This window comes from Ruditapes philippinarum, unplaced genomic scaffold (genome assembly GCF_026571515.1).
Source record: "Ruditapes philippinarum isolate M1 unplaced genomic scaffold, ASM2657151v2 ctg3080_1_1_1_1, whole genome shotgun sequence".
In the NCBI taxonomy this organism is placed as follows: domain Eukaryota; kingdom Metazoa; phylum Mollusca; class Bivalvia; order Venerida; family Veneridae; genus Ruditapes; species Ruditapes philippinarum.
This window is the reverse complement of record NW_026857125.1, coordinates 111,882-133,683: the sequence shown is the minus strand read 5'-3', so window position 1 is coordinate 133,683 and position 21,802 is coordinate 111,882. Positions and strand designations below refer to the sequence as shown.

At 33.2% G+C, this 21,802-nt stretch overlaps 1 protein-coding gene across 1 annotated transcript in view; it reads right to left on the bottom strand.

The window, feature by feature from the left end:
• LOC132748843 (E3 ubiquitin-protein ligase MIB2-like) overlaps positions 1-1,585 on the bottom strand; it is a 48,333-nt gene extending 46,748 nt beyond the window's left edge. Inside the window, exon 1 of the mRNA XM_060738496.1 lies at positions 1,447-1,585. The gene's annotated coding sequence lies outside the window, so the exon portion shown is untranslated. The remainder of the gene's footprint in view (positions 1-1,446) is intronic.
• Between the last annotated feature and the right edge of the window lie 20,217 nt (positions 1,586-21,802).

Below are 21,802 nucleotides of genomic sequence, written 5' to 3'. Positions count from 1 at the left end.
ACACATATAAAGAAAATCAATGACCCCCAGGGCCGGGCCAATTTTGACCCCAGGTCTTTTATTTGAACAAACTTTGTAGACACTCACTTAAAGATGTTTCATGCTTAACATCTTAACTATACCTATTTGGGTTTTTTCAAAGAAGATTTTTTAAGTTTTTGCTATACACATATAAGGAAAATCAATGACCCCCGGGGCGGTGCCAATTTTGACCCCAGGGCTTTTATTTGAACAAACTTGGTAGACACCTATTAGAACATGTTTGATGCTAAATATCTTAGCCATAGCTCTTTGAGTTCTTTAAAAGAAGATTTTTTAAGTTTTTACTATATGCATATAGGGAAAATCAATGACCCCCCCCCCCCGGGCCGGGCCAATTTTGACCCCAGGGCTTTTATTTGAACAAACTTGGTAGACACTTATTGGAACATGTTTCATGCTAAATATCTTAGCTCTAACTCTTTTGGTTCTTTAAAAGAACATTTTTTAAGTTTTTACAATATGCATATAGGGAAAATCAATGACCCCCTGGGGCGGGACCAATTTTGACCCCAGGGCTTTTATTTGAACAAACTTGGTAGACACCTATTAGAACATGTTTGATGCTCAATATCTTAGCCATAGCTCTTTGAGTTCTTTAAAAGAAGATTTTTTAAGTTTTTACTATATGCATATAGGGAAAATCAATGACCCCCCCCCCCCCGGGGCGGGGCCAATTTTGACCCCAGGGCTTTTATTTGAACAAACTTGGTAGACACCCATTAGAACATGTTTCATGCTAAATATCTATCTTAGCTCTAGCTCTTTGGGTTCTTTAAAAGAAGATTTTTTAAGTTTTTACTATATGCATATAGGGAAAATCAATGACCCCACGGGGCGGGACCAATTTTAACCCCAGGGCTTTTATTTGAACAAACTTGGTAGACACTCACTAGAAGATGTTTCATGCCAAATATCTAAGCTCTAGCTCTTATGGTTTTTTAAATGAAGATATTTAAAGTTTTTTCTTTTGGTTGCCATGGCAACCAGAGTTCTGCATGGAATTAAATTCTTTGAACAATTTTTAAAGGTGACCACCAAAGGAACATTCCTGTGAAGTTTTGATGAAATTGGCTTAGTGGTTTATGAGGAGATGTCATTTAAAGTAAAAGTTTACGGACGGACGACGGACGGACGCCGGACGAAAAGCGATCACAAAAGCTCAAACTGGCAATTTGTGACAGGTGAGCTAAAAATAGTTGTGCTAGAGGGAGTTATTGACTTATTGTTGTAACTGTGTGAGCTCCTTCTTAAATTCCTGATTTTGAGCCGAAGACTGCTAATATTTTTTACTCAAATTGTATTAGTCATTATTCTTTAATATTGAGGGAACGAAAGATTTCCTATGATATGTAAATAGAAAACAATTAAACAGTTTCACCCAAATTATTATAAAAGTATTCTTACCTATGACAGGCATATGATCTACATAAACCTTGCCGCCTTTGCTGACCCTCGATGCAACAACGTCTACAAAACCTCCAACCCCGAACCTGTACTCCTTCACATCATGGCCTATCTCCCACTTGACACGTACATAGGCATTTGCAAGGCCATCTTTATCCTCAACAAATGCCATGACAATACCTTTTCCAGAATCACCTAAAAGTAGCAGGCATGTTTGCTCATTGTAAATTATACCTATATATTTTCTGTTGCAAAATAGCAGACAGTTTACTTAAAGGTCACATGTTTAGGACTGGGGTTGACAAAAATTCATTACAAACTCAATTTTTTAAGAAACAAGAGCTGTCACCTAAGTGACAAATGCCTCTGAAAAGGTGTCTTAAGCATGCAGGTATTATGAAAGAAAAGAGAATGAAAGTAACTAATTGCTGAATATTGTTCTTTGTATTATTGTACCTGTAAGCTCTAATTGTGTTAGCATAAACTTTCAAATATAAGTGTGACCTTGACCTTTGAGGAAGGGACGTGGTTCCTGGACGCGACAAAATGTTGTTATGAGATAGACATTTGTGCCAAATTATTTCAAAAGCCCTCAATGCATGACACAGTTACAGTCTTGACATGATTGTTGTGTAAGTGGGGACACTCGGACATGTGCCTCAGCCGCGACATATTGTCTTTATGTGGTAGACATTTGTGCCAAGTTATTTTAAAATCCTTCCATGCATGACAAAGTTACAGTCCGGACATAAATGTGTATCTTCAAACTCTTCTTAAGAGGGAATCATGGTAAATGGTATGTCAAGGTGTTACTTTTATCAGGTTTTTTGTTGTGAGTGGTATATCATGATGACTGGTTTATTATCATGGTAATTGGTATATCATGGTGATTGATATATCATGATGATTGGTTTATCATGGTGATTGGTATATCATGGTGATTGGTATATCATCGTGATTGGTATATCATGATGATTGGGCTATCATGGTGATTGGTATATCATGGTGATTGGTATATCATCGTGATTGGTATATCATGATGATTGGTTTGGTATATCATGGTGATTGGTTTATCATGGTAATTGGTATATCATGGTGATTGGTATATCATGATGATTGGTATATCATGGTGATTGGTTTATCATGGTGATTGGTATAGATGATTGGTATATCATGGTGATTGTTGAATTATGATGATTGGTTTACCATGGTGATTGTTATATCATAGTGATTGGTATATCATGGTGATTGGTATATCATGGTGAGTGGTATATCATGGTGATTGGTTTACCACTGTATTTGGTTTATCAAGGTGATTGGTATATCATGGTATCAGGTACAGTAAATTCTCTCTATTAAGACCACTAACGGGACTGACTCAAAGTGGTCTTAATAGTGAACTGGTCTTAATAGTGAATAAGTCACTTTAACAACTGACGAAGTCCAACTTAACTTAGTGTATACCTTGTATAGTTTTATGCACATAGTAAATGTACTTAATTAAATGAGATAAAAGAAACACATATTTTTTTAAAACAAAAATTTTAATGTATATCAATGATACATCATTAATGTAATGAAAATATTAATTTACGGCTAGTTTTTCAAGTTTCCCCTTTAGAAGAAATAATATGAGGTATTAAATATAGTTATGACTCTCATTACGATTTATACATTAATTACATATCGAAATAAAGCACACATGAACTGATATTTTGGTGTAATATATATACTTGCTATAAATTGTGATGCACAACAAACAATTTTTAATGCTATTCACCTGTTTATTACATCCTAATTACGCCGACACATTAATCGTTTCTCACACCATAGCTGCTTAGATTAATTAGCCAGAAGTGGTTTAAACTGATCATATTGACCCTTGAATGCTAAAGATACATCGTAAAGCAAGCGTCTAATCAATCGATATATATTAATGACCTTATTTGACCCGGTGTATTTGTTTACGACAGAGGGAAAATTACGACAATGAATGGGGGGGGGGGGGGCAATAAACACTGGCCATTATGTTGCATGGTCGTAATACAGGTTACTGTTTTGATAAGAAATCGCACAAATGTCTGACAGAAGTGGTACTTATGCCGGATTAGATAAATGGTCGGTATACTGGTCATTTTTCTCAATGAATAAAGAAGGCAAATATTTTGTACTTTTAAAATTGCCCGTAATAGTGGCGTGGTCCTATTTGTGGCGTGGTCGTTAGGTGGCATTTTACTGTATATCAGGGATAATGGTTTATCATGTTGAATAATGGTGATCAATTAGCATTATAGGCTTCAAAATGGCAATAACTACAACAAAATAGCATTATACAATGTATAGGACAAATAATTTGCATTCAAATGACATTATTTGTGTAAGAATGGCATTAATGTCATCAAACCAACCATCATGGGGAAACATTTGCCATGCCCAGGGGTTAGTCCTCTCTACGTACAGGCTAGCCACCACTTGTAGGTATATTAAATGGTGATACTCATACAGAAACCAGGAATATAAATAATAACTTATCATGTATAAGGCAAAATAATGAGCTTGAGATTTTTATTGTTTTGTACTTGAATCAAGATTAACTAAAGAGCTAAGGAAGAAGATGTAATGACTTTTTATTTTCCCCCTTTTCCCATCTCAAGAAAATTATAAGGATCGCTACTTTTCTGCTTTACTAGAGCAGGAAGACCTCAACTCTCCTTCTATGCAGTATTTAATATATGACAGGGCACCTGAATAGAAACCACCAACCTTTTATAACCTATTATGACAGCTTTCTAAATAGAAATGTTCAAGTTTTTCTGGTAAAATTTGAACCTAGTCATTCAAATCATTACAAGTAAGTGCCCCGTAATCACCTGGGCATTTTAAATTTTATGTGTAAATCTATGCCACTAATTCTACTCTAAACACTGAACATAAAGCAATAGTAGTAAATAGAGCTGACAACACACTTTACCATCAGTCCCAGTGTAATTCCAGTGTGGCCCTCGTATAACCTCTGACTTTGTAAACACACCCAGTAATTGTAATGATGGTGAATTCTTTCTAGGAGGCAAGTTTACCCTGGTAAAATAAACAAACAAAATACAAAAAAATAAGGTAATATTTCTTTTTTAAAAAACCAGTAATTTAGAAAAGTCCTTCATATCTTATTCCATAAAATAAGACTACAGATAACAAGTTAACTTAGAAAAGCATGAGAATATATGCCAAATTTTCTGACAAAATATCTGAAAATATCTCAAATATTTTGTTGGGAATTTAAGGAAGAACAGCCTTTCTCCAGCTACAATATAAGGTTGGCCTTTTCTCATCAGTGCTGACTCACTCCTTGTTAGAATTACAGTATGCAATTTTTGGTCACATGTCAAAATAGTATACAATATTTAAAGAATTACCATAACTAACAAATTTCAGTCAAACTTTAAAGAATTTCATGTTAAAAATATGGAGGTAAATTTCAAACAATTTCTCACATGACACAGCTTAAAAGGTTCATATATACAATGTGGGTGGTAAGATGTTAAGATGTTTTGTCTGAAAAAAAAGTATATCATAAATTATATAACCCTCAACCTGCTTATTTCTTAACTGGACTTGTCCAGCTTTCATTACAGATAAAAACATTCTTCAGTTTTCAGGGAAATACTGACAGAAATATTGACCAGTGCAGACCATGATCAGATGGCATTGGAAGAGATGGCTTGTCCTGGTCTACACTGGTTGCATGGTTGCTGCTAGCAAACTAATTATTAAGGAAAGTAAGACTGATGGTTCATAAATACATGTATGGCTAAAATATCTAAATACTTGTGACATTTGTTTCATCTCTTTGTTAATCACCAGTGATTAAAGAATTTCAGTCACATGATAATATTATACTGTATGTGTTTTTAAATTCGCGGAGGAAATTTTCGTGAAAAGGTCCACTTTGGGGGTCTATACAAATATTTGGGTCATTTTGAATTCGCGTAGGTGACTGCCGAAAGTCATAAATTGAGTCACTCAGGTTAAAAAATAAGGAAAATTACTGTAATCATCGTGGGAGTTCACAGTTATTTTCAATACCAGGTGTCAAACAATATGCTATTGTACAGAAAATAGACATTGTCTAGCAAAGAAAAGAATGCCGTTAACATGCCTAATTTTTCAAAAGTTTGCATTAGAAATATCTTGACATCTGTCAGATCAGATCATGTTTTGGTTTTTCTGAACAAACAATACAAAAAAACACAAACATAAACCAGGGCTCCTCCGGAAGGGCGATTCAGGCGAAAACTTCGCCGTGTATATTTCCATTTCGCTCTCCCAATTGATCAAAGAGAAGTCAACATCGCCGATAAAATCTTAATTCCCAAAGAGTAATTACTTGGCGATGTAAAGAGCAGAGATTGTATCCGCCCATATGACGATTGCTAATTATCATTATTCGATCAGAGCATCGCTTTATACTACCCTTCTACCTGTATGCAAAGCGATAGACCGCCTACTCTAAACAGTAAATAATGAGAGCATCGGCCCGAAACGTGACAGTTTTGCGAGTTAAATACGGGATTAGGCGATAGTTATAGAATGTTTTTTTGCCTCGATCATCTAAACACGTGCAAATCTTCCCTCTAAACACGTGCAAATCTTCCCTAATTGATAAACACGCGATTTCCAACTAGAACTATCGCTGAATGCGATTCATACCCCCACCAATGTCCTTGACAGAAGACAACTTGGAAAGGTGGTTAAGGAAATAACTTAAGTGACACAAATACATAAAAAGAAATTATCTCTGGTGAAAAAAAGACTAATTGTACAGGTAATAGTAAAAATATCTATTATCAAATCATGTTCGAAACAGTTACAAATAACCTTTCATTTTCCCAATATACTAAACTTTTTATAAGTCAATTTTTGACCTTCAAGTGTGGCCTTGACCTTCAGCTGGCACAAGGGTAAGATGGGTTCTGCACATCGCCCAATTGGAATGAACATTTGAGTAAAGTTTGAAGAAAATCCTTCCATTAGTATAGAATTTATAGAGCGGACACAACATATTGTCTAGTATTGATTGTATGTAAATTTAAAGACTTAAAAAGGGGCATAACTTTGTCAAAATCCAATACAGAGTTATGAAACTTGACCTGCATATTGTAATTGTGACACCTCATATGTCTTTTAAGTTTCAAGCAAATACCTATGCTAGTTTCTGAAATATTCAAGAACATGTTTTAATCTAAGAACATTTTCTAAGTCAATTTTTGACCTTCAAGTCTGACCTTGACCTTTAGTCTGCACAAAGGTGACATAGATTCTGCACATAACCTTGTTTAGGTGAACATTTGAGAAAAGTTTGAAGAAAATTCTTCCATTAGTATAGGATTTATTGAGCGGACACAACATATTGTCTAATATGTGATTGTATGTAAATTTGAAGATTAAAAAGGGGCATAACTTTGTTAAAATGCAATACAGAGTTATGAAAATTGACCAGCATATCTTAATTGTGACACTTCATTTATATTTTAAGTTTCAAGCAAATACATTTCCTAGATTCAGAAATATTCAGATATATGTTAAAATTAAAGAACATTTTCTAAGTCAATTTTTGACCTTCAAGTGTGACCTTGACCCTAAGCCGGCAAAAGAGTGACATGGGTTCTGCACATAACCTTGTTGAGGTGAACATTTGAGCCAAGTTTGAAGAAAATCTTTTCATAAGTGTAGGACTTACAGAGCGGACACGACATACTGTGTAATATTTGATTGTTTGATATTTGACCTTCAATTGTGACCTTGACCTTGAGCTGACACATGGGCAACATGGGTTCTGCACATCCCATTGTTGAAATGAACATTTGAGCCAAGTTTGAAGAAAATCTTTCAATTAGTGTAGGACTTACAGAGCGGACACGACATATTGTGTAATATTTGATTGTTTGATATTTGACCTTCAATTGTGACCTTGACCTTAAAATGACACATGGGCAACATGAGTTCTGCACATCCCCTTGTTGAGGTGAACATTTTAGCCAAGTTTGAAGAAAATCTTTCAATTATTGTAGGACCTACAGAGCGGACACGACATACTGTCTAATATATGATTGTGTTTGATATTTGACCTTCAATTGTGACCTTGACTTTGAGCTGACACATGGGCAACATGGGTTCTGCACATCCCCTTGCTGAGGTGAACATTTGAGCCAAGTTTGAAGAAAATCCTTCATGTGGTATAGGAGTTATAGAGCGGACACGAAAATGGAGACGGACGGACCGACCGACCGACCGACTGACCGACCGACCGACCGACGCGACAAAGCGAATCCATTATAGCCCCCCCCACATTTTGTGGTGGGGGTATAATGATGAATAACTTGGAAAACAAAACACAATTACTCAGTAAACATTTAAATAACTAGAACTATCACTAAATGTGATTAATACCCCGGAAATGAGTATGTTTCTAGTAAGAGAATACCTTGTAAAAGAATTGTAATAGAGTTATGGTTGTGGGCAAATAAAGATAGTTGTGGTTTTTGTATGTTGCATTTCCTTTCAATGTGGTTGGCCATTGATGAAATTTTATTGATTTACTCTGTAATAAGTCCAGAAAGACAAGGAAAAGGAACAAATGGCAATAACTCTATAAATACTGAAGATGGAGTTATGGTTATTGTACACTGCACTTCCTCTCATTGTGCTTGATCATTGTATGAAGTTGTATTGAAATCCAACTACCAGTTTTCAAGTTATGCACTGGACAAAAAAGTAACAAAGGGCAATAACTGTAATTTGTCCAAATAGAGTTATGGTTCTTGTACACTGCACTTCATCTCACTGCCATTGATCATTGTATAAAGTTTCATTGAATTCCAACCATTAATTTTCACGTTATGCACTGGACAATAAAAAGTAACAAAGGGCAAAAACTTTTAGATAAGTCGAGAAAAGAGTTATAGTTTCTGTGCACTGCACAGACATCACAGAAGTACGGCAGACTAGAATGTGATACGAAACATTCAATACTAGTATTACTAGTAACAATGCTAGAGGTATAATCAGGGATAATACATGACAAACACAGTGCACACATATCAAATAATTATCAAACTTTATTGACATATTTTTAGACAGATGGTTTCACTTAACAAGAAGATTAGCAAGCTATCAGAAAAATCGATACAGATATAAATGCATTCGTAGCACAATAAACGACGCAAAGTATGTGAACGGACAGGACAGAAAATATCCGAAAGACATCGGGTTTCCGGTTTCACATTTTTCGAGAAGACGCGAATTCAAGTTGACGCAAAATAATTATTTTGGACATTTTGCCTCAAATTCACGAAATAAGGTTCTAGCGAAAAATAAGTGTTTTACAATATTGAATTCCAACTAGCAGTTTTCAAGTTATGCTCTGGACATGAAAAAAGCAATGAAAAAGTAACAAAGGGCAATAACTCTATCATTACTCTGGACAGAGTTATAATTCTTGTGCACTGCACTTCCTCCTATTGTGCTTGACTATTGTATGAAGTTGTTTTGAATTCCAACCAGTACGTTTTAAGTTATGCTCTGGACAAGGATAATAATAATAATAATAATAATAATAAAGACTTTATTTAAAGAGGCAACATAGTTGGGCATGCCCAGTCTTCCCTATGAGCCTCTGTCAAATATACAATGTACATAATATAAACATTTACAAACAAAAGGTATGATAAAACAACAACAAAATTACAAATACATTGTAGTTAAGAAACAAGTAAAACGAAAATCTAGGGAAAAAACATTAAAAAAGAATATAGACAATGAAAGTAAAATATACATTTATTATTTTATAATACAACTTTCAGATGGGATTTAAAATTCCCTCCAGAGAACCATCATTTCAGATAATTATTTTTGAATGACTGTAAATTTGAGTTTGAAGAGAATTCCATAGTTTTAACCCTGAATATGATAAAGATTTCTGCAGAACTTGGGATTTGAAGTAGTTTTTGTTCATATGATCTTAAATATGAATTTTCTGTGTAAGTATATAATCAGTGAGAAGATTGTTAAGGGAAATGTATACTATAATAGCTTTTTTATAATTTACTCTTTCAGAAAATTTCATCCAGTTTATTTCAGAAAATAAATCATCAGTTACGGGCGCATCAAAATCTTTGTCTAGTATTATTTGTGCTGCACGTTTTTGAAATTTATACAGGTCATTTAAGTATGAAAGGGCAATAACTCTGCAATTTGTCAAAATGGAGTTATGGTTCTTGTGCACTGCACTTCCTCTTAATGTGCTTGACAACAGTATGAAGTTGTATTGAATTCCAACAAGCAGTGTTCAAGTTATGCTCCAGACAAGGAAAAGTAACAAAGGGCAGTAACTCTGTAATTAGTCCAGATGGAGTTATGAATCTTGTGCACCTCACTTACTCTCAAGGTGCTTGACCACTGTATGAAGTTAAATTGAATTCCAACTATTAGTCTTCAAGTTATGGTTCGGGGGTATAAAAAGTGTGAAAGCATATCACACACTGATATACATTGTTCTCTAGAAGCACGAAAATATGACTAATAAGAAATTATTTGCATGCTTAACAAGAATTCGCGGATCGAATGTCACCGCGAAGATCGCGAAAATTTGAAGCCCGCGAATATTTCTACATACAATATCTGACAGTTACATAATGAGTCTTCATGGATGCCAGTACTCCATTATTTTCCACAAGTAACTGCCAACTTCTGCACATTAACCATTTTAAAACATCTCAGAGATTGAAACCATATCAAACAAATCTGACAAAAGTTAAGCTGACAAAATATCAAACTTACTTGTCAGAATTAGGTGTATCGTATCTGAGGAAAGCATGAGTCATGTCATGTTTGTCCTTACTGTAACAATCCACACAAAGATCTTTGTTACATGTGGGGCAGTTAAACCTAATTCCTCTCAAAGGATCCATTGAACATTCGGAACACTTGACATTCTTATGCTTTATACCTGGAACATTAAAAGTTAAGGCATCAGTATCCCTTAATAGCAGTGGTAAAAGAAAGTAATTACTGATAAGCCGTATTGTACCTAATTTGTTTCATTAGCTAATAATCTTATTATTTGCCAGTGATTGATTGCTACCGTTTCATTTAATTTGTCTAAGTTCATGCAGCTGTTTAGCTTGGACTATGTCTGTGGATAAGTAGAAATAAGACACTGTGTGTGTTTACAAAGTTATCAAATATTTTCGAAGTCCTGGCTTGCTGATATTATGTAAACACAGGTATGCCCTAGAACTGTAAACTTATATAGCAGGATACTGTATTTAATTTGCTTTACCTTTGCCATTTACCTTTGATACAGACAATGTGTTGTAAAAACATGCCAGGGCTTACCTAAATTAAAGGTACCATAGTTCAATAAAAATCTCAAAATTTCAGAACTTTTAATTTTTAAGTCTGTATACCTTTTTGTAATTATTAACAAGAATCATAAACTACATGTACTGTAGTTTGCACTTACCAACTTGCTGTGTATCATATGCCCTGAGCTCATATTGTCCACTGAAACCTGATTTGTAACTTCTTTCTTGCCCAGTATCCCAGACCACCTGCACCCTATTGTCTGCTGCATTCTTTGGTACATAGCTGAGTGTGCCAAGATCCACACACTTTGGGTCTCTAATGGTGGCCCTCCAATCAGGGCCTCTTACCACTCTCACACCTGGCTTCATCCATTCTGGCCACTGGCTACCAGTATTTTTCTGCAATCAAAGTGACATTACTTTTAATTCCCATGTCTGACCTTTCTAATAAGGCTTAAACAATGATAATTACACTAAATCAAAACTTAATGCATGCAGAAATGGGAGTGGTCCAGATTACATGTGCACTTACACTTGGGGTCTGGTTTAGTTTAAACAAATTTTATTTTATACATGTACCATTTTACATTAAAATATAATTGGATTGGAAAACAAGCATAACACTTATATAAATTCCTTTCCATATCTGGTTTGTTACAGACCTGCGTCCAATTAAGGTTATAAAGAAAATTTCTAAGCTCAAACTCAGATCTCCATTATTTGATCGGTTAGAAACCAGCTCAGAATGCATACTGACCAATGAAAATGTTAAGATTTGAAACTGAACTCAGAAAATGGTTTTACAACCTCAAGGCCTGTACTAGTGAAAATAATTATATTGATGTGTCAAAGGTTGATTCTGAGATATTTTCGTTCTGAGTCAGAATCTCGCTTTTACGAAGACGAGAGATATTGCCCAGAAACAAAATAGCACAATATCTTGTGGCGCAGTACAATTAGTTCATACTGGTTGGGGACCACCAAAACCGGACAACCTCAAAACCGGGACGGCCCTGAAAATGCTTAATTTTGTATTTTCTTTGTTCAGTGGTTGTCAGTCACTTTTCTATCAACAATAAATGCATGTTTATTCTATAATTTAGTAAATGAATTTATTTCAACCTCCGTAAATGGTAATATTTTAATGTCTATTTCAAGAATGTCGACGTTGTAATTTAGGCGTCAAGAAAGCAATGCCTGACCTCATATACCAGCTTTAATCATTTGCAGAGTAAACAATAGAATTTCCAAAACTTCAGCATTTGTTGCTGAAATATTGTATACCATGTTAAAATTCAACAAGAGCCACCGCCGGGCGGGGGCAACGCTCGACTTTTTACTGTTTCTAAACGCAAACATAGAAAGGTTTGAACATATCTTAACGTTTCCTTTTTATAAATTTAGTTGGTCTGTCTTGTCACATTAGTTTTGTTTATATATTTTGTATATATATATTCTAAAAATAGTAACACGCAATTCTTTAAATAGATACACACTATTTAAAAATAGAAACATGCAATTCTATAAATAGAAACACGAAATTCTTAAAATAGTAACATGCAATTCTAAAAATAGAAACACGCAATTCTAAAAATAGTAACACGCAATTCTAAAAATAGAAACACGCAATTCTATAAATAGAAACATGCAATTCTATAAATAGAAACACGCAATTCAATAAATAGAAAGACGCAATTCTATAAATAGTAACACGCAATTCTATGAATAGCACAAATCTATAAATAGCAACACGCAATTCTATAAATAGTAACATGCAATTCTATAAATAGAAACATGCAATTTTAAAACAAGAGGGCCATGATGGCCCTGAAGTCGCTCACCTGTATATAGGCCAGTTTTAACCCCAGGGCTTTTATTTGAACAAAATTGGAAGACACCCATTAGAAGATGTTTCATGCTAAATATCTTAGCTCTAACTCTTTGGGTTCTTTAAAAGAAGATTTTATAAGTTTTTACTATATGCATATTGGGAAAATAAATGACCCCCTGGGGCGGGGCAAATTTTGACCCCAGGGCTTTTATTTGAACAAACTTGGTAGACACCCTTTAGAAGATGTTTCATGCTAAATATCTTAGCTCTGGCTCTTTGGGCTCTTTTAAAGAAGATTTTTTAAGTTTTTACTTTATGCATATAGGGAAAATCAATGACCCCCTGGGGCGGGGCCAATTTTGACCCCAGGGCTTTAATTTGAACAAATTTGGTAGACACTCATTAGAACATCTTTCATGCTTAATATCTAAACTCTAGCTTTTTGGGTTTTTTCAAAGAAGATTTTTTTAAAAAGCTTTTGTAATACACATATAAGGAAAATCAAATACCCCCGGGATAGGGCCAATTTTAACCCCAGGGCTCTTATTTGAACAAATTTGGTAGACACCCATTAGAACATCTTTCATGCTAAGTATCTTAGCTCTAGCTCTTTGGGTTCTCTCTAAAAGAAGATTTTTAAGTTTTTACTATATGCATATAGGGAAAATCAATGACCCCCTGGGGCGGGGCCAATTTTGACCCCAGGGCTTTTATTTGAACAAACTTGATAGACACTCATTAGAAGATGTTTCATGCTAAATATCTTAGCTCTAGCTCTTTGGGTTCTTTAAAAGAAGATTTTATAAGTTTTTACTATATGCATATAGGGAAAATCAATGACCCCCCGGGGCGGGGCCAATTTTGACCCCAGGGCTTTTATTTGAACAAACTTGGTAGACACCCATTAGAACATCTTTCATGCTAAGTATCTTAGCTCTAGCTCTTTGGGCTCTTTTAAAGAAGATTTTTTAAGTTTTTACTATATGCATATAGGAAAAATCAATGACCCCCTGGGGCGGGGCCAATTTTGACCACAGGGCTTTTATTTGAACAAACTTGATAGACACTCACTAGAAGATGTTTCATGCCAAATATCTACGCTCTACCTCTTTTGGTTTTTTAAAAGAAGATATTTTAAGTTTTGTCTATCGGTTGCCATGGCAACCAGAGTTCTGCATGGAATTAAATTCTTTGAACAATTTTTAAAGGTGACCACCAAAGGAACATTCCTGTGAAGTTTGGATGAAATTGGCTCAGCGGTTTATGAGGAGATGTCAAGTAAAAGTTTACGGAAGACGGACGGACGATGGACGGACGGACGCCGGACGTAAAGTGATCACAAAAGCTCACCCTGTCACTTTGTGACAGGTGAGCTAAAAAGTAACCTTTCTATAAATAGCCATTCTAAAAATAGAAACACGCAATTCTAAAAATAGAAACACGCAATTCTAAAAATAGAAACACGCAATTCTAAAAATAGTAACACGCCATTCTAAAAATAGTAACACGAAATTCTATAAATAGTAACACGCAATTTCTATAAATAGTAACACGCAATTTTTAAAAATAGAAACACGCAATTCAATAGAAATATGCAATTCTATAAATAGTAACATGCAATTCTATAAATAGTAACACGCAATTCTATAAATAGAAACACGCAATTCTAAAAATAGTAACACGCAATTCTTAAATAGAAACACGAAATTCTAAAAATAGAAACACGCAATTCTATAAATAGAAACACGCAATTCTAAAAATAGAAACACGCAATTCTAAAAATAGAAACATGCAATTTCTAAAAATAGTAACATGCAATTCTAAAAATAGAAACACGCAATTCTAAAAATAGTAACACGCAATTCTATAAATAGTAACACGCAATTTCTATAAATAGTAACACGCAATTTTTAAAAATAGAAACACGCAATTCAATAGAAATATGCAATTCTATAAATAGTAACATGCAATTCTATAAATAGTAACACGCAATTCTATAAATAGAAACACACAATTCTAAAAATAGAAACACGCAATTCTAAAAATAGTAACACGCAATTCTAAAAATAGTTACACGCAATTCTATAAATAGAAACACGCAATTCTATAAATAGTAACACGCAATTCAAAAAATAGAAACAAGCAATTCTATAAATAGTAACATGCAATTCTATAACACACAATTCTAAAAAAAGTAACACGCAATTCTATAAATAGTAGCACACAATTCTAAAAATAGAAACACGCAATTCTAAAAATAGAAACACGCAATTCTATAAATAGTAAAACGCAATTTCTAAAAATGGAAACACGCAATTTTAAAAATAGAAACACGCAATTCTATAAATAGAAACATGCAATTCTAAAAACAGTAACACGAAATTCTATAAATAGTAACACACAATTCTAAAAATAGAAACACGCAATTCTAAAAATGGAAACACGCAATTTCTATAAATAGTAAAAGCAATTTCTAAAAATAGAAACACACAATTCTACAAATAGAATCAAGCAATTCTATAAATAGAAACAAGCATTTCTAAAAAATAGAAACACGCAATTCTAATATTAGTAACAAACGCAATTCTATAAATAGTAACACGTAATTCTAAAAATAGTAACACGCAATTTCTAAAAATAGAAATACCTAATTCTAAAAATAGAAACACGCAATTCTAAAAATAGAAACACGCAATTCTAAAAATAGAAACATGCAATTCTAAAAATAGAAACACGCAATTCTATAAATAGTAACATGCAATTCTATAAATAGTAACACACAATTCTATAAATAGAAACACGCAATTCATAAAATAGAAACACGCAATATAAGTTGTTGTTGTTGTTGTTGTTGTTGATGATGATGATGATGATGATGATAGATAATTATGTATATATAATTATATACATACACACACACACACACACACCAATAAATATATAATTATGGTCATTTAATGCACAAATCTGAGAAAATTCAGTAATTTAACCTTCAAGGTCAAGGTCATTAAAGAGCCCAAGCAAATTTGGGTTTGATAAACAACAAGGTCTGGTCCTTAAGAATGTTCTGTTATAATATGAAGTTGATCCCTTCAATAATAGCAAAGTTACAGTCAGTTACAGCCAAAACAATGAAAATTTCAATAATTTGACCTTCAAAGACAATGTCATTAATGAGTGAAGGTCAAGGTCTGTCGGGTTATTTTTAAGAGTTATCCTTGAAGATTATTATGTTCAAGTTTCAAGACAATCCATTCAAAAATAACAAAGTTACAGCCAATAATAGCCAAAAAAATGAATATTTCAATAATTTGACCTTCAAAGTCAAGGTCATTTATGAGTGAAGGTCAAGGTCTGTCTGGTTTTTTTTAAGGGATATCCCTGAAGATTATTATGTTCAAGTTCGAAGACAATCCATTCATAAATAACAAAGTTACAGCCAATAATAGCCAAAAAAAATGAAAATTTCAATAATTTGACCTTCAAAGTCATGGTCATTTATGACTGAAGGTCAAGGTCTGTCTGATTATTTTTAAGGGATATCCTTGAAGATTATTATGTTTAAGTTTGAAGACAATCCATTCAAAAATAACAAAGTTTTTTCAAAAAAAAAAAATGTTGAGCTAAAAATGAAAACACACAGGCTTTTATCTGAATTGAATCAAGCCATGCACATAACTGTACGGATACATAGTACTGTACTGGCATGCGAGCAGTTCCCGTACAAAAATAATAGTTACTTAAACATTATTTTTTATTACGCTTACTCACCAAAATTTGAATTTTACACATCAATATTCAGCTCGTCACACAAATCATGGAAATTCCATCATGTTCTAAACATAGAATAACCCTTTCTTATGAGGCCTCATATGGGGTACCGAGTTATCCATTATTTTGTATGAAGAGAAGTAGTTCCCGTACATAAAATCTAACCCATTATAATTATACAATTTTATTATATCGGACCTTTTTTTCATTTACAATTGTTGAACAGACCATTATCTAAGAGATAAATAGATGTAATTCAGGAAATAGAGCGTAGACTAAACGCAGGTATCTATTACCCGGTACCGTTACCCCAGCACATTTACATGCAATAGCATGCTTGTATGCATGATATTTTACGCATCAAAGCCATAAAATTATTTTATATAGTAATATTGGTCAAAATTCTGATAATTAAACAAGTTTTCATCACATTGCCTACTTCACACTGGCCATAGCTTTCGCAGAAGCGGTGGGTCTAACGGTGCGGCGATGGAGATTTCGTCGCAGAAGCGGTGGAAAAACATGGCTGTCGGATAGTTTTTTGCTGGTGTCGGTAAGTTTATGACTTATTTGTACGTTATGTTTTTATGTTCTACTGATAACACCTAGTGAGACTGGAGCCCACATATGTACTCTTCCAACTAATTACACGCATGGGGTGCAAATCATGACCAGTTATGCAAACACTTCTGTACAGTTTGACGAGGGGACGCCACTTTTGCCTAATTTTGTTTATAACACTACATATGTACTCAAAACTACCCCTAGATACACTGGCATCGCATCGTATGTATGATAATTACACAAAACAACCATATTTTGGAACTTTTGGAAATTGATATGACCATTTTAATAAAAGAATTGACAAAAAATGATTACAACGCAGATGGCGGTGGATTCGATTGCAACGCAGTGCGGTGGGCCCGATATCATTTATGTCTTTTTTTTAACGTTAAAGTCACCGACACTTAGGAGTTGAGCTCCAAACACCTAAAAATACAAATGAAATATATATTTGTTAATCCTAACACATATATAGTTGTTATATATCGCCCCATTAAAGCAAAAAGGTACCAAGTGACATTTTCATGTTTTCGAGAAAATCGCGTTTAAAGATTTGAAGTTCCATATCAAATCAGGTTTTTACAACATGGCAAAGAAACTTCACATATATTTAGATAATATTTGAATGTACATGCTCAAAAAGTTGGAAAGCTTATATATTACTAATTAGTGATAATTAATCAATTAAAGGAAATGGTTCCTTTTTGCACTAATAAATATTTTGACCGACAAATGCAAGAAGGTACCATATGATCGCTTGGCCCCTTTTTGCATTGTATGATTTTTAACATTTGCTGTCGAATATATCAAAAAAAGGTACCATATGGCAGTTGGCACCTTTTTGTCCCAACAATATTAACAAAAAGCATCATTTGGTTACAGTTTTATTCTACAATGATACAAATAATAATATGAAATTCTTGTGTTTTCAGTAAATGTCTGATACAACTATCACACTGCATGTTTTGAAAGTCTTCCTCTGTGATCAATCTCAATGCCTATGTCAAAATCTCTAACATTGTTAGTCAAAATCAGAATCATTCTCATCCGATTCAATTGTGACATAATCCTTTGCTTTCCTTTATGTTAGTTAAGTGGCATTATAATTATGGAACTCCTTTTTGGATAGTTTTCTTTACACACAAAGTAACCAAGTTATTTTTCTTTTGAATAGAAACTGGAGGTTTGGTATCATAACTTCATATATTTTGCACCATTTGTCCACTAATACTTTAGATTCTGTATTCTGAACTTCTATTTCCATAAAATCTTCAGCATTAAAGCTCTAATTTACAAATACTGACTTTGGGCTTTCCTTTGGTACCTGTATCCATTCCACTTGTAGCCAGTTTACTCTTTGTCCGTCAATGGATGTTTTGAGTCTCGGACACTGTTTTTTAATGAAGTATTTGAAATCAAAAACATGGTTATATTTCATTGGCACAGCAATGTATGGCTGTGATTTTCTGGCCAGTGATATAAGAGAACACAACTGAATGATACATAATTATACAGGAATTATTTTCTTTGCCCCTTCAAGAGTCAAGTTGTCACTCCATCTGTGAGTGACCCGATACAAGAAATTTGTGATCAATCTTAAACTTGGAACTTGTGATAATATAAAAGAAGAGACGCAGCTATGAATCAATTTCTGTTTTGTCCCCCGTATGAATCTGAAAAATATATGACTTATTTGACATAACCACTTTGGCAAGTAGAAAAGGGTTTTTTATTAAGCAGGAAGCTATTTCACATGCCTCTCTTTGCAGTTGGTTTTATCCCATACATGACTGCAACATTTTTGTCTCATAAGGAATATACTGTCAAGTTGTGTAGCAACAGAGTTTTCTTAAATAGTAAAGCTCACTCACTAATGAGCAAGGGGTTGTTACAACGGCCTTGAGATCAAAACATGCAACATAAACGCATGTGTCACCCTTTGCTCCAACTTTATTTTAAATCTTTTCTTCTTGTGAATTTTCTTTCTGTTTTTGATGTTCAATATATTGTTCCTTGATTGTGCCATCTAGTGTGCCTACTGCCTTCCTATATGTATGTTGCTTAACAGGTTTTATTTCCTTCTTTTCACATTCAATAGTTTACAGTTTCCACATCTTTTTAATGTTTAAGTCATAGTCATGAGATAGGTATTGTTTCTTTCAGTTTTTTTCTTGTATAATGAGATTTCATTTTAGGAAATTACTCTTTATGCTGTTTCACCAATTTAACTATATCATAATCTAGTTTATTTGCAGATGTACACTTCCCTGTCATGCTTCTCCTTCCATATAACCCATGTATCTTGTTGGCAAGAGTACAGTCAATTACTTTTCTTTTTACGTCCACATTTTTGTGAAGAAGTCATTTATACACTATCATTATCTTCGCACTGTTATCATTCCTCAATTTAAAACAGAAACAATACTCTGGGATTTATTGTTATATTTGATGTCCTTAGCAACATCTAGATTGTGTTTTCATTAAAAAGCTAAAAGGTACCAAGCAAACAATTTAATATATAAAATAATCTAAAGGGTCGTAAATTCTTTGTGTGCAGAAAGGGACCATGTGACACATGGTTCGTTTTTGCATTAAAATAATTGCTCAAAACATATATAGTCATACAATGCAAAAAGGTACTATGTGACACTTGGTACCTTTTTGCTCAAACTGGTATGCATATGGTACCTTTTTGCATTACTAAATGGGAAAATATTGACATAGTACCTTTTTACATAACCTAATATGTCTGTAAATAAACATGATACTATAGAGATATTTCTACAGATTAAAGATAACATTAAAACATAATGAAAAATGTTAAAAAGTCATTTTTGGCCAAAATGTCGCTTGGTACCTTTTTGCTTTAATGGGGCGATATATCAATGGAAGTAAATATACGCTTTTTTTGAAAACAAAATGACTCTCAGATATGCTGTATATAAATGCGCTTTGAACAAGCTTTGCTATAATCGGAGTCATTCGGGATAATGCGGGTTCTCATATTCATAGTGCACATCATTTAAATACGACAGAGCTGAGTGCCACGCTTGAATTTGTTGAAATATTTTGTAAATAAATAAACCGGCGATAGTTAAAATTTTTTCACATAGTGTGTTTGTATATTGAAGATGAAGCGTTTATATTGTTGAAAAAGAAAAATATGATGAAAATATATAATAAGTACCAGTAATATATGTTTAATAGATGACTCGTGTCACCTGTTGACAAAAGGATAATGCGAAAATATTGGAAATAGAATCAATTGCAAGGTGATTTGAAGGATGTGCGATTTTTTTCTAACACATTTTTTTTTATCTTGTGTATATTTTTGACGTATAAATATTTACTTTTTCTTCAAAACGGCATATATGTAAGTTTTATTGAAATATATGATAAGTATATGGGCTGGAATTAATAAATATACAATTATTAGGATTTTAAAGCAGCACGCCTCAATATTCATGTTTATTTTCATGAAAAGTTTGGAAATGTATTTATGTTTTACTTTTACCACGGTACATGTTCCTCCTTGTTAATTTGTGTCATCCTCAGTAGAGTTAAAATACAAACATAGAAATTTGATTGTTAATGTCTGGCAGAGCCAGACATCTTTATTGTCTAAGAATAGATTATGATATAATCAAAAGATTAATCAGAAACTTCAAATACGCTTTCATATAGAAAACAATTGTAGCAAACGTTATAACAATAGATGACACAAAGTTGGACAACAATAACCACCAAACTGTCCAACCAAAGGAGGAACGACAGACCGTGAAAGCAACGAAAACGAAAGAGCGACAATTTAAATTCTGACTTAACAATTTACAAACAAAAATATACGATAATTTGAACGCGTGCATGTGCAATTCGCTCATAGGCCAATACACAACATTTTGGTCTACCTTTTTTTGTCAGGTATTTTGTAATATTTTATTTCAAAATGCATTCTATACTTTTTTATATTACATGCAGCCTATTTATAGCTTTGTACACGTTAAATAAAAATTTGATATAATTTAATGTTAACATGTAAAGTTATATTAAAGAAAATGAAATAAATAAAAAAAATAGATACAGCAATAAAGCTAAAGTTAGTGTCACTATCAACAGATCTCATCTCATCCCATCTCATCAATGTATTAAAATTTTATCACAAACTGTTCATAAGTAAAAATGAAGTTCAAAATATATTTATGGCCAATGTGTTAGTAATACGTAGTTAATGATGACTCTTGTGCGTTAAACTACAAAAACATTTTGATTTTTTAAATTGATAGATTAAATTCAATATACGAGTTAACGCTGTATATTAAATCCAATATACGAGTTAATGCTATATAATTAACATTTCAGCGATACATAGTTAACATACACTTCAATATGTTGAACTAGTGTCCAAACTGGGATTTAATTTATCAAGACATTTTATAAGTTAAATGAATGCATAGTTTATAAAGAAAATACAAACTTTAAGTATTTTTTACATTCAATTTATAAGTTAAAATTACCATTTAAGCACTTCATAGTTAACATACACCCCAATATGTTAAACTAGAATCTAAAACATGGATTGTTTATAAAAACATATTGATAAGGTGCATGATGCATAGATTGAAAATAGAAAAAAAAACAAGATGATTTTATAATTAATGTATACATTATAATTAATTTTTAAACAACCCATACATAGAGGATATTGAATAAGTGTAAGTTCAATACTGAATTTAATGCACGAGTTGAATAAATTATATTATGCGAGCCTCTGGCGAGTGCAATAAATTCAGTAATGAACTTACACTTATTCAATATCCTCTATTTATCA